Source organism: Bacillus rossius, chromosome 5, assembly GCF_032445375.1.
Source record: "Bacillus rossius redtenbacheri isolate Brsri chromosome 5, Brsri_v3, whole genome shotgun sequence".
NCBI lineage: Eukaryota > Metazoa > Arthropoda > Insecta > Phasmatodea > Bacillidae > Bacillus > Bacillus rossius.
The window spans coordinates 73462124-73477494 of record NC_086333.1 but is presented as its reverse complement, the minus strand read 5'-3'; the positions used below and the strand labels follow the sequence as shown (position 1 = coordinate 73477494).

Sequence of the window (15371 nt, the reverse complement as noted above, 5' to 3'; positions counted from 1 at the left end):
CTCTCGTTACAACGCATTTGGTGTGAGCTTTGAATATATATACGGTATAGAAGTCGCGAGTGGATAGGATTTACTCTACGTTTTTCAGAAGCGTATGATGAGCAGCTTGGGAACTTCGCCGCTGCAGTGCGCTGCCGTAACGCCATGTATCGTCTTAGTTCTTATTTACACGTTAGAGCGCAGCTCTGTCGCCCGCTGTCATTCCCCGCACCCCCCCCCCCACCTATCATTCACTGCAGCTCAAGTTCGTTCAACAGGAGGGGGAAGGGGTGTTTGAAGAGTTCGACACTTGTCTGCTAGTCGATGCCCTAGAGATGGTGGCGATTGCGGCGGTGAATTAACCAACTACCTCAAAACCGTATTAGAAATTTTAACCTGGGCTGGCGACTTCTATACAGTATATATATTCAAAGGTGTGAGTGACTTTGTGGACGGAAACGAGAATCGCATTGAATGGAAATGAGTAACCATGATGCTGCCATCTGTGGCGGATGGCGCGAAGCAATGTTCACAAAGCCAAAGGAAAACATTTATTTTTAACTGTTTATTGAATTTTAACAAGATTGACAGTATTTTTCGTTGTCGGTTATCAGCTCCAAATGAGGGGTTTGGTATTCTTTCAAAGCTTTTTGGCTTTATCGAAGCCGTAACATTTGATAGTTTGACATTTCACTCTGCAAATAGAATGATTCGATAGTCGATGTAGCTGCTCCGGCAGAGAATTCTAGTTTTTTTTTTTTTATTTAAACATAATATAGACTATTGGTTGAACTTGTAGGTTTTTCGGGTGATAATCTGAAAAAAAAAAAATGTTCCTAGAATTTTGACTAACTACCAAATTCAAAAACAAAAAAAAATATTTTTAAAACCGTTCATATTAGTAATTGAAGCTTCTGGTTCATTAATGTGTTTGCATTAATATCCATAGATTATATTTAAAAACATCATTTCGGTAAAAAAATTATAATCGTTTTTTCAACTTTCACAATTTTATAGGAGTTTTTCAATTATTCTCCTAAAATTATAAATATTTCATGAAGAAAGTAGTGACATTTTAATTCTACTCAGGAAATATCCAATCTTGTTATAATTCTTCAATTTTTGGTATTTATATGTGTAACAAAATATTTAAAAAAACAATGTTTGACATACCATTATACAAAGCGCAAGGAATGACTTTACATTCTATTAGTGAAACAACACAAAAATGCCTTAATTATAATTTAAATATATTTTATCTTTGAATTTTATATAGTTCTTTGAAACCTACCGCACACATTGGAAATAACTATATCATAGTCATTAAAGAATATTCCAAAACGCTTATGAATTAAGTTAATTTGAAGTAAAGATACTATTTTACTATTTTCCAAAGTAAGGAGGAATTAAACGAAATGTTCTATACTTAAATAAATGTCATAAATGTTTTATGACATTTATTCCTTAAAAAAAATTGACAGCCGTTGCTGAAACAATATCTTTTTTTATTTCGAAGCTTTATTAAAATTTACTATGCAATTGTATTTGTACATCATAACAGCGTTATTAGGTTTATAATAAACATCAGCTCAACTTCTTCTTCAGTTGTCGTGTCCATAACTGTAAAAAACTGTCTTTTCAGCGCAAGAACGTATTGTAATAGAGGCTCTTTCCCATACTGCTGTCGTAAGATGAAACACCACGGTGTGTTCAGAGAAGTGAGGTTCTTATCTGCAAGCAAGTTGAAAGATAAAGGCCTCCTTAGTTCAGCTATTTCCATCGACACACATTTCTGAATAACTTCTTGCCAGTTAGTGCCAAGAAACGCGTTGTGTCGGGTGAGACGTTAGAGTTACACTTTTGACGGGTTATTCATCCACACGTGTGGTTTTATTTTCTGCCTTGATGTGTATTTACATAAATGCGAACTTTGGAAGGGGGAACACCAAAAAGAAACTACTCTGGTAGATTTCGAGGAAGGAACGTAAGATTGTTTTGAAAGTATTCGAGTATTTAAAAAAAAATCATGAGTGTGAACGATACAATAATTAAAGCTATGTTCAACTTTGGTCAGCGGTAGCGATAGTTATTAAAATGCATGTGTTATTTTTTATTTCATTATCTAGTTCACTTTATAATTATCATATTAATTCGTATCAATTAATGTGTATGAAAGGTTTCTTGTTGTACGTTAGAGTAAAAAAATCGGCGATGGATTTCAAATATATAAGCGTGATAACACAAAATATTATAAATTACGATATGATTTCTTAAAATTCTCCTTGTTCAATCAGAATTCCAAAGAAACACATCTTCAGATATCCCTAATGTGTTAGAAATCAGGCAACGGTGCGCGCCATAAGCCGTGTACTGCAATCTAAGAGTGAGACGGTCTATAGACACAGGTTTCTTGTTCATAAAGAGCAGGCTTTATTCTTACGTGAAACATTTTTTTATAATTAGATGCTCCCGACGATTTGTTCTATATTTCATATCAAGATCTTATTGATTGTATTTTAATGTACTTGCAAATTAACTAGGCGAAAGGAAAATTGCATGCAGATTTTCTGAAGATAAATTTAATTTTTATAGAAAAACATGTGCATTTGAAAAACAAAAGTGGATTAAAAATACTTCTTGACTCCATATTATTTTTAAAGATAGTCAATATTATCATCCCAACATATATTACAATAAGTCTTACAAGCGGAAATTGATTTTAAGGGTGGTTCTGAGCCCAATTAAATATGACAATTTTCGTGTGATTTACTGTGCAAACATCATGAGTTTAACTTATATTTATCGATGTTTACAAAAAGTTAACTTAAATCTCTCAATAGTAAATTTATTTTCTTAAAACGCAAACTGGTAGATTTACAATATCTTACCTTAAGATCTAAAGATATATGTACCTTACTTTTATTATAAGTCAAGTTGTCATAAAAATATTGATTTTTTTGACTTCGTAAATATATATATTTCTTGGAAATTCATATAAATTAAGTTTTTTTAGTATGTTTTTTCGGACATTTTATAAAATATATATTAAATTATGTCAGGAAAATGTCGAATGGACTCTTTGTGCAGTTGAAAAAACAGCTAAAATTTGTATTAAATTAATAAATATTTAAAATGTTACCCTTTAAAACTATTCACAAATGATTCAATCAATTAATTTTTTCCCTGGCCAGAATTTAGTTCTTTCGTCATATTAATATTGTTAATTACATTGTTTTAAATAACGTAGCTTAGCCATGAATGGAACATTATTCACATAATGTATGTATAAAGATATATATTTATTTATTTATTTATTCAACTTTTGTTTGGCAAGGCGTAATGCTTTTCTTACACTGAACCATGAAACATAAACAACTTATATAAAAATCAAACCCAAGATCACTAACTAACATATTACAAATTACAATAGTTACTGATGAATCATATACAAAATTAATTTAACATAAACCATTTATAAAATAATTTATTTCATATTAAAATATAATAAAATACTAACCTAAAACATATTAAATATTGTTTTAAATACAGAATATTAAATTAACATTAAATACTAACCTAAAATATATTAAATATGGTTTTTAAAAGATAAAAATTAAATTAAAAATTCGTATTATTAAGCCATTCTTCCACACACTCACATACACATCCACTCTGGTTTCCCTTGGTTATTTAACTATAAAAGACAAAAGTCATGTATTATGTTCAAGATTGACCAATTTTTGGAAATTAGTATACTAATTAATTGCGAAAATAACAGGAAAGTTTTAAGGATGTGTAAACAAATTCCTAGGAAGGTAGGTCCAGTGTTTCGGAAAACAATAGCGGGAATTTAAAAAATAAAGAATAAAAACTTTTTTTTTCCTGGCGCAAAGGATGGGTGAGACACCCTTGTCCAGTATTTAATAAAAACGAGCTAATTTGTACGCGGAACAAAGAGGCTGGAACAGGCAAAGTACGGAGTGGAAGCTCTGCGGTTTTGGAGCGGCGAAGTTAGTTGAGTTGGTCCTCGAGTTATAAAGTGGCCTTCCTTCCCCCAACCCCACAGGATGCTACCTAACGTGAGACAGGAAAAAAAAATAAATCTTTCATATCTCCTTTTGACCACCACACAATTTTTTTTTAACTGAGTAACATTTAATTTTTTTTTTTCCTTGAGACGGATATCCTATTACTAAAAGAAAAGCGGCTGAAGTCAAGAGAGGAGAAGGGGAAGGAAATGTACGAAAATTATTATTTAAAAACTTTAATTTATTCAGACACTTCTTTTATTAAAAAGTTTTCTCTTTTTCCCGCTTTCCCCTGCCAACCCTCGAGTTCTCACTCGTACATTCCCTGATTCTTCATCACTTTATATATATATTCAGGTTTTTTTTTTTTATCAAAACGACTTTTGAAATTTCTTGTTTGCTTCGGCCGTAACACCATCTCCCAGAAAAACTGTTTCGAGCGTAGTGCATTAAGTCTTGCGAAATGAGCTTGACATTCTTTTGAAATGTAAATGCTCATGTGGCGCTCACGTTGGAGACTTTTAATCTCGCTCACCTCCGCAAACATAGACATCGAGGTCGAGAATGTGCGTGAACCTAGAGCAGAAATAAAATGGGCCAATTACATTCGAGGTTTCCGTTGACATAATCCTCAAACGGGCAGGAGAATAGTTTTTAGTTTCTCTTGATTACAGTTATTTGAAATTGCTTTCATAAAAAACACCCGGATCTGAAGATAAAAGATGACGCCTTATTAAAAAAAACATTTATTGGACCTCAATGAAAAGAGAAAATACTGCAAAATTGTTTTTTTTAAATTGTCTGTGACAGCTTAAATGTTAAAAAATTGGCATAATTTATCTATATTACTTCAGTTTTTTTAAAATCTTTTATAACTCCTTGTCAAAGGTTTCACAAATTTATTCAGATAGCAGATGTCTATCTAAAAAAAATCAATTTCTTATTAAATAATAGTACATTGATTATTTTAATACGCATTTAATTGTTTGGTTATGATATACTAGCTGCAGTTCCCGGCGTTGCCCGGGCTGAACACAGGGTGAAGGGAGTGTTTTTTGAAATTGGATGTAGAGAAGTAATTGTCTTCTTATTTTTAACATCAAAAATGAAAAATAACTGTTATCACTGGCAGAACACGGCAGACATTGTTCTGTCAGTGTACGTTTTTTGTACCTCTTTGAATTTAAAAATGGATGGTCTGTATATTATCTACAATATTTAAAGCGTTTTATATAAAAATTTGAAAAATAATAGCTTACTGGTACAGAAAATATTCCAGTATCTAGTTTATTACCGGCATGGTTTGCAATGCCTCATTTATTATTTATTGTAACTGCGCACGCGGCAGAGAACTTGCTCCCACGCTGTTTGTTGTTCCAGATGTATGCGCTGGATGAAGTCGGAGCTGCTCAGGAAGCGCTGGAAGGGAAGGCATGCCCCGTCTGTTAGCCCACTTACAAGTGTGTCGGCACGAACAGTTCGTGGAGGGGAGGGGGTTGGGGTTGCATGGCTTCCGTCGCTCGGGGGAACTTTTCTGCTCTCGACGAGCAAATATCCCGACGAGAGCACTTAGTCTTCTTCGAGACAAAAGAGCTGCGTGGCCGAGGACTACGTCAGCAAACTGATGGTCTCCCTCTTTTAACTCAAATTCTCGTGTCGTGGGGCATCGTGAGGGATGAAAACATGTTTTGCTACATCTTGGATTTGAAACCCTGATTCAATCTCCATGACATTCGCAGGCAGTACTTCCAAGTTTTGCCAACAAATAAGAATGTTATGTTCAATGTTTCAGACGTCCAGTTACGGAATGTCTTAATGATAATTCTATGTAATACGGATGCAAAAAAACTTTATGACATGTTGACAGCATATGTACCGCAGAATAATTTGATTTTATTCATATTAGTGGGTGTGGACCAAAATCAATTTACACCCTCAGGAGAGTCGAGAATCCAAGAAGGCAAAGTATGCATTATCAATAACATTTCGCAACAATTATTTCAGTTTTTTTATTAAATTAAATTCATAAAGTGTAATTAAAAAACTTTGTTATGGTCAATTAAGCTCATTACTGTATAAGGCTTGTCAAGTGTTTTGTAAAACTAGTAATGGGTGTAAACTTTATCGCGTTTGCTTTACTTGTATTTTGTTGTATGCATAAAAGTGGCGTGCTTGGAAGTTTGTAGAACTGTTCCAGGTATAAAATAAATTCATGTACATGCGTAATATTTTTTTGACGTGACAACGTCTAATAAATCGACGAAAGCCGGCTAAACGCACGAAAATATGTCCCGTTAAACACATTATCCCGTTACGCTGTGTCCCGTTACGCTCATTGTACGCTTGCGCCGCATCTATCTCTCTTCCACTCGATTGGAACAACCATCGATTTGACTTTTTCGAGGCACATTAAACTTGAAACACTCCCATTCGTTTCCTACTTTTACTATCATCGTCCTATCTTTAACAGAATAACACAGATTGGAAGAAGTTAAATAGCAAACATGTATAAAAGTATTAGTTAAAATAATCTCTTCGTTAAAGTAATAAACATATTTGAATTAATGAGTGCAAATAAAAGTAAATTTATCAATTAAATTGTAGATTTCATTTCACTCTTTCTTTTTATCCATACTAAATAGTGATATTTCAATAAAAATGATTCAATTTTATTCATTAAAGAATGCAATCATTTCATCAATGTTTTGTTATGACGTCACGTTAAACTATCGTCCGTAAACTGACTTTTTTTTACACTGTCTAACACAGAAAATCTTTAATAATGGATAAAATAAGAGTACTATATTAACACGCGGAAAACACGCCAAAATAAGACAATGTCAAATGTTACAAGCCTAGAGAGCTTAGAAAATTCCGATGAAGGACAGATGAACACAGTGGAATGACAAATACGAGATTTTTGCACAAGAAAAAAACCGCAGACAACAAGACGATGCACTGACAAACCCAAAATGCAAATATTTTATCAGTAAAACACGCCTTCGACAGCACGTATGACAACTGATGGAAGCAAAACATGACGTATTTCAAGTCAATATTCCTTATTGCAGGAATCAGCCAGTGAAGGTTTTAAAAATAATTGGAGAATAAAGAGACTACAAACCATGATGTTAGTGACCATTCCTTAATAATATTTGGCACGTTTCAGCGAATGTGAAAATTTTTGATTCGACTTGACATTCATTCGAATAAACAGCATCTAAAAAAAATAAAAAACTCCCTAAACCTAGCATGTTTTAAACCCACTCCTAACTGACCACAAATCAACTCGTGTACTTCAATTTTCGATCCCTTATTGACTTCTAGAGAACACTTGGCATGATTTTAATAATTTTTTTTCTATTTTCTTGAACGCATAAATACGTGTCTAATGTAAACCATTATTTACGTTAAGGATGTACAACAAATTATTTTTTATTTTTTAACGAATATTCAATGCAGAGGCCGTTCGAGACGGATCAAGGAACGGTGTGATGGAGCAGCATTGATCGCGGGAACAGGAGCACTCCAAGATAACCCCAAGTGCAACGTTTCGCACACACGAGCGACTCCGGGGTCGATCGCGCCGGGTATCGAACCCAAATCACCTTGGTAGGAGATGAACAACATGACAATTTATTTGTTTAAAGCATAGTAGCACACGCTGGCAAGTTTGACAGTCACCTGTGAGCCATTCATATCCCTCCCTTAATGTAGGATTTTTTTTAAACTGAAACTTCTTTGCTGAGGGGACTAGATTTTTCGAGCGTTACTGAAATTCCGATCGCACGAGGGGAATAGTAAGGTAAGTGGTGGGGGGGAACCGGTAGAGGAGGAGAGTGCGTCAGCGGCGACGCCACTCCAATGAATGCGCTAGCGGTCGAATGGGACAACTGCAGAGAGGGGGGATAGGTACGTAGCGGAGCATGCTACATGCTAGTTGTAACGGTCAGAAGAGGAGACGGCAAGGTATATGTTTAAATGAGGCAACAGTGATGCTACGGAATTATCGTTACGCTGCTTGTGTTCGTATACTCGTCATACCCGCATCCTTATTATTCTCAATTATTATCTCTTGTTCAATAAAAAAACAATACTAATAATTTATCTCTCTCTATACCTAATAAGCAAGAATTTCGCTTCTGTTGAGCATGGACTTCAAGAATACACGTTTTTTTGGTGTGCCCCGAATCATTTAGTGTTTGTGGCTTTTGTTGTTGTAGTTGTTGTAGTTGTTTTAGTTGTTGGTGTATGGGTAGGCGCTAATGAGACTTTTATCACCACACAAATTTCAATGATACCCGGGATTCTAACCCAGAGTCCACGAACCGAGTTCCCGGTTTGTTGCTGACTACGCTAAGGGGACACTTCGGATGTATGTGAAAATGATGTTTTTCATAGTGTCACGGGTGAAATATTGATGATTCATGGCGTTTACCAAGTATTATTAGGTAATTAAATCTGCACAAATTTCTTGTATTGACATATATTTCTTATAAAACCAGGTTTAATTTAAAAAAACTTTTTTTAAGGGGCTAAATATGACATCTTCGAGCTAAGCAGGTAAATGCAAACTTGTATGTATATTTAGTTATTTATTTATTTATTTTGGTTTCATGCGCCATCCATCAGCTGAACCATCAGAAAGCAGAATGACACCAAAATGAAACATATAAAACAAACAATTACTTAAAAAACACATAATCACGTACAAAACACTATTAAAACAACAATACAATTCAAAATATACAAACAGTGACAATACATGTGACAAAACAACATACGAAAAAAAACACAAACGTGAAAAATTATATCTAACTTAATTTTTTAATTTTTTTTTAATATTCCCAAAAACTATGATTATGAATACAATATTATTTGTTAAATTTTTTACGACCAAAGCAAACTAAAAATTATTTGTTTTAATAAATTTAAAAACCATCTTTATTTTTAAATTTTAACAGCTTTCCCAAAATTATGACAAGAATACTAAATATATTCATTATATTTAATTGAGGAAAAGAAACTAAAATTATATATTTTAATAGTTTTAGAATATATTTGAGTTTAATTTTTTTCCAATAAAAGAGCTTTTTTTTTGTGACATTAAGTAATATTATTTTTAACACATCTTAATATATACAATTAATTATAGAGAGAACCTTTTTTTTTGTTTATAAATTGTAAACGCGGACTACTACTAGACCGAATTCAAAACCTCTTTTATTGTGTTATAATCAACATTAATCATAATGGAATAAGGGTAGGTTTTATTTTTAGAAATTATATTTCAATTAAATATAGCTTTAAATATATCAAAAACCAGATAAACAACCATTTAATTAATTCTCTACTCTACTGTTACTGATGTAACCGTTACAGATATTACGAAATAACAATCACACGTGGACATGTGTTGTGCGCTTGCGTTGGAATAATGCTTCGTAAAACAAATATATCTAATAAGTACATCTCGCAAAAACATAATTTTTGGATCTAAATATAGTAATTCTGTATTTGCAATCATATCAGTTCAATGTTGGTTTAAGTAATTTAATTTACAATGCGTTATAAATTGATATGAATTATGATAACAATATCTTAATGGTGAGTTATAATTGAAATCCCTCTCTACTCTTACGAAACTATGTGGTTAAGAAAAATCATTTTTGTCTAATCAGTAATAAAGTTGGTAATGCATTATTATTATTGTAGAGTGCACAAAAAGGCATTTAGTTTTATGGTTTGAAGAAAACTTTTCGAAAATAATGATACACCAATATGATGCACACTTTAATCAACCTAAGGTTCCTTGTAACTTGCGTATGGTTGGTGTAAGTTTGGATATTCGTTTTATAAGTCACTTACAAATATTTATTTTGGGCTAATACTTAGTTGGTGAACACACATCTTGGCGTCAAAATTTTTGTAATCTTTTAAACATAGCATGTCATAAGAATTTCAAACGAGAATTCAAAGAACATTATTTTCACAGTCAACAAACAAGAGGTGGTAATTTCAGAAAGATTTTCGTGACTAGGTATACTTTGGCGTCTTAATCGTCATGTTGAGATGGACCGACGTCATAGATTTACATCATTGTGACCACGCCTATAGTTCTTCCAGCAATTTAACTAACTTTGTTCATGCATTTATTCAACAGGATGTGATAGTTGCTTTTTTGCGTGTAAGATTTTTGTGAGCCTTTGGATAGTTATAGGTCCGTGATTATTATTACTACCTTCAGGGATTTACTACTTCAAACGACCGAAATCGTAATAAGTGATTTAGCAAAGTTTTGAATAGCCAAATGGTTTGAATTTATTTGAAATAAAATATCTAGTTTCTAATATTTAGAAAGCAAGCATCTATATTTTTTAGGTTTTAAAATTTTTATCTTCGTCAGAAGATAATATTTTTTCTTTGTAAATATTCTGTGACTATTGAAGTGGTTTAATTTAATGTTCCTGGCCAAAGATTTTTTTCAACTTCTTTTCAAAACAGTTAAATAATTTTTAAGTAATGTCGTTAAAAATTTTTTATAAAGAAGTTTGTGCCTCATAATGTCTATATTATTTTATTTTAACATATTAAGGAAAAGATTCAATTCAAGAAAACCTTTAATGTTTAATTAATTCGTGCGAAAGAAAATAGTAACTTAAAAAAACATATTTTTAAATGAGTATTGTTGTTTTATCGTAGAAAAATACATACATTTAAATGATTAAAATTTTAAAAGATTTTGAAAGTAATTTTTTTATTCATATAAAATATGAATTTTTACGATTTTATTCAGGTTATTTATTTTAATGTCAAAAACTTTATTTATATTGAACAATTTTTTAGTACCCTTGAGTTACATTGTAATCAGAACAAGCTACGTCTTTTTTTCACGTTAAAATGAAATGCTACATTTTTTGTAGGCGTTTTTTTAATAAATATGTATAGATACTTGAACATAGTTTTAAAATAATCTTTGAAATAATTAAATTGCATTCCTTCTAGCAGGTAATAAGTTTATTCTAGAACTTTTAAATTCAAAATTAACAAAATAAATTTTGCAGCTATATATTTATTAAAAAATAGTCAATTATGTAGCATAATCTAACAGTGTTTCCAAAATTATTTTCATTATACTACTGCAATCTACTGTTGTTTTTTTTCAACTATATTTCTACACAGAATTATATTTTACGACTTTTAAAATATAAGATGTTACGTCTAATATAATTATGCTCTCTTAAACCTACATAGTTATTATTTGCCGTATGGTTGAAATTATGTCAGAAATGTGTGTATTTGGCTAACCTGTTATAGGTAGTGAGTACTAAAGCGTCACATTTAATTAAAGTAAAAAGAAAATCTTCACAAAAATAGTTTTATAATTACATAAATGAGCACAATTTTAAGTAAACAATGCGTTCATCAATCACGGGATTAGCTATGGGACGTAAGACCTTTTTATTTCCTTCAATTGAGGTCACTTTCAAGGTCTTAGATGTAATACGGTCTAGCAGTTGGCGTCTTTAAAAATTTCTTGATGTGTAACATCTAAGCTCTCGATATACGGCATTTCGTAGGAGTTATTTCGTAAATGAAACGGAAGTCGCATGGAACGGAAATGTGCAACTACGGTGCTGCCATCTGTGGTGGAAGGCGCGAACCAAATTTCACAAAGCTAAAGGGAAACTTACAAGTATTGCATATTTAATGGATTTTATCAAAGTGGGCAGTATTTTATTAATATTTCTTGTCGATTATCAGATCCCAAGCGGAAATCGAGTATTTTTTTCGCTTTTATCTGAGACGTTTTCATTATATAGTTTAACATTTCGCTCCGCAAATCGAATGATTCAATAGTCAACATAACTTCTCCGGTGACGAATTCTAACGTTGGGTGGGTAAACTGCGTGTGATTCACATGTAAAATTTGTTGAAAACAGATTTGCGTATATTTATCCCATTCGGCAATATTTTAAAGAATTCTACTTAAGATTTTGTGTCCGAGGTTCGTATTGAAAGTGTATTTGCAACGTCAGAACAGATGAATTTGTTCGTTACCCAGGCTAGATACCACACACCGCTTTCGAGTACTGAATGACTTTATCAGATTTAACAGAAAATAATAATCATGTCACATTTCTCTTATCAGGGTATCTGTGCCCGCCTTTGTAAATATAGCTTTCTAAGTAATCTCCAACACTATAACGACGCTACAACTCTAAATCTAATACTTATATTCTTTAAGTGTTTCAGCGTCGAGAATGATGGTGAGTAAAGACTTTTTTGTTAGCAAAAATATTTATAATTTCCTAGAGTCACAAGAAGTACGGAATCGTAGTATTGTCGTGTGTTAAATATGCTTTCTGTAAAAACATTTGACATAGACATTTCATAATTTTCAGTGATAAAATATAAGGTTTTTTATTGTTTTTTTTTGTATGCACCCGGCATGTTTTTTTATTTTATTTCTAATTCAAGAAACAGTGAAATTTATCAGTTAATACAAAATCCAAAAATGTTGATAAAAAATGAATGGTTGGAAAGTGCACAAACGTTTTTTTTTCACGTTCATGAAACAAAAAAAAATCATTTATATGTCCTCCCCCCCCCCCTCCCCTCCGTCGACCCTTCTTCATCTGCATGAAATCGGGAACTGCAAAGAAGAGCTCAGTAAAATGGGAAGTACTACGCGTTAAATTTGTTTAATGTTTTGGAAGCTCTCAAGAGAAAAGTTTACTACTACACTCAAAACCGCCAGAGAATTGTGGTGCTGTTAAGAAAAACATCAAGGACATATTATCTAGATAATAACTAAAAAAAAAAAAAACATTTAATATTTGGGCACAAAGCACTCAGCGTCGTTACCCAGCATATGACAACGTTAACCACTCACCCTGGCAAATAAAATTTGTGTTACAAATTCAGTTTTCTATGAACGCTAAATAATTCAGCTGCGTTCTAAAAACAAGCTTACTTGTAATCTTAACTCCAGATATTTTTTATCCAAAAGAACATAGTTCCTTCACTACAATTTTTTTTATTGATATACGTATCCGTAGAGATGACGTGAAATAAATACATATAAAATTAACTTATTTTCCTTAACATTTTAGCTAAAAATTAACACAATTTGTATTATTATCCTTATTTTTATGAACAAGTAAGAAATAAAACTATGAAAAAATTATAAATGAAAATTTTATTTTGAAAAAAAATTTCAGTTACAAGAAACATTAGGCTTAGTAAAAATAACTGATTTGACGAATTTGTGTAAAATATATTTTCATTCAAAACACGTAAAAAGTCATTATTTATTAATGGAGTTGAATTTAGTCAAATGAGTCTCTACTAAAGACAAAACTGTTCGATGTATAAAATGTTAATTTTTTGAAATGGTAAAAACATTATGGGAAATGTCTTCTTCTATAAATTATAAATAAAAAATATTGTTTTTTTTTCTCTGTATGTCTTTGTTCCAGCATCAATTAAAAATTATTGAAGGATATTGATGAATTTTTTTCATTGATAAGGTCGTTGCTAACGTAAAACGTATGCTATATATTCCTTCAGAATAACACCCCTAAAGGGGTGAAAAAGTGGTAAATATAATTTTAATGTAAATAATCAGATCTAAAAATCTAATCAAGCATAAAAAAGATTTAGGTACCAAAAAGCATTCAAAAATTATCAACCACAATTTTGCCATTTAGCGAAATTCCACCCTTAAGGAGTGAAAAAGGTGTAAATATGGTTTTCAGATAAATAATTATATATCCGTATCTAATAAAACATAAAAATATTTTGGGTACTTATTAAGAACATACGAAAACTAACAACCTCAATTTTACTATTTAACGTAATTCAACCCCCTAAAGAGGGGAAAAAAGGTAAATTTTAGTTTTAAAATAAACCTATCTCCGAATCTAATCAATCTATATATATATAAAAATTTAGCTTCCGTATGTATTTGGCCGCAAAACTCGGAAAGTATACGATGGTTTGGATTGAAATTTTTACAGAACATTGCATCTTAACAGAAGAGTGTTTATATGAAATAAAAGTTTGGGAAAATCCACCGGAAAAGTCGGAAAAAAAAGTTTCTATAACTAAATATCATGGTCACCCAACTTAGTTGTGACCACGCTCGACGATGCTGTACCATAATGTCGAAGTTCAAGCACATCAGGCTACTCGACCATTGTGCCGCCTTGACGACTATAATTTACACAAATATGTATATATATATATATTTCAAGAAAGAATAAAAAACTTTATTTAATTTGAAAGTATATTCTTTCGACTCTATTGATAAAAATACGTTTAAATTAAAAAATATTCAAATTTTTGGAGCACAGTAAAAAAAATGCATTTAACCACGAATATGCGAGTTAAACTTCAGAACGATCCAACAGCAGTCATATTTTCAAGACAATTAATTGAAGTTGGTAACGGCACTGTACCTACAAATCCAGAAACAGGAAAAATCAGCTTATCATCTGATTTATGCAACATCGTAGATTCAAAAGAGGAATTAGTAGACAAGGTATTCCAAAACATCGAAACAAAATTCAAAAATCATGCATGGTTGAGCGAAAGAGCCATTCTAGCGGCTAAAAATGTTGACGTACACGATATGAACAATAGTATTATAAACAGAATCGAAGGTGAAACAATGACATACAAATCTATTGATTCAGTAGTGCACCAAAATGAAGCAGTGAACTTTCCAACGGAATTTCTCAATTCACTCGATGTTCCAGGATTACCACCACATATTTTGAATTTGAAAATTGGTGTGCCAATTATATTGCTTCGAAATATCTGTCAGCCTAAATTATGTAATGGTACACGATTAGTAGTTAAAAAATTAATGGATAATCTTATTGAAGCAACAATTTTGATTGGACTTCATAAAGGTGAAGACGTATTACTTCCACGAATGCCACTTATTCCGACAGATATGGCGTTCGAGTTCAAACGACTTCAATTTCCAATACGCCTTGCGTTCGCTATGACCATCAATAAAGCACAAGGACAATCTTTGCAAGTGTGCGGTTTGAATTTAGAAAATGAATGCTTCTCTCATGGACAGTTATATGTCGGGTGCTCCAGAGTCGGTAAACCATCTGATCTATATGTTTATGCAAAAAATGGGAAAACAAGGAATGTAGTCCTTCCATTAGCTTTACAATAAAAATATTTAAGCTAAACACATTTTTATTTCTTCTATTACATTCCACAGCCATGCACATTAAAATAATTAATTAAACAATGAATTAATATTAAACTGTGCCACAGCAAAGCGTGGCCGGGTTTAGCTAGTTATGAATAAAAACTTGGTAGCAATAATAAACCAAATAC

General features: G+C 31.9%; 1 protein-coding gene across 1 annotated transcript in view; it reads right to left on the bottom strand.

Moving 5' to 3' along the window:
- LOC134532300 (uncharacterized) overlaps positions 1-15371 on the bottom strand; it is a 211913-nt gene that overhangs the window by 56609 nt on the left and 139933 nt on the right. The gene's annotated exons all lie outside the window — the stretch shown is intronic.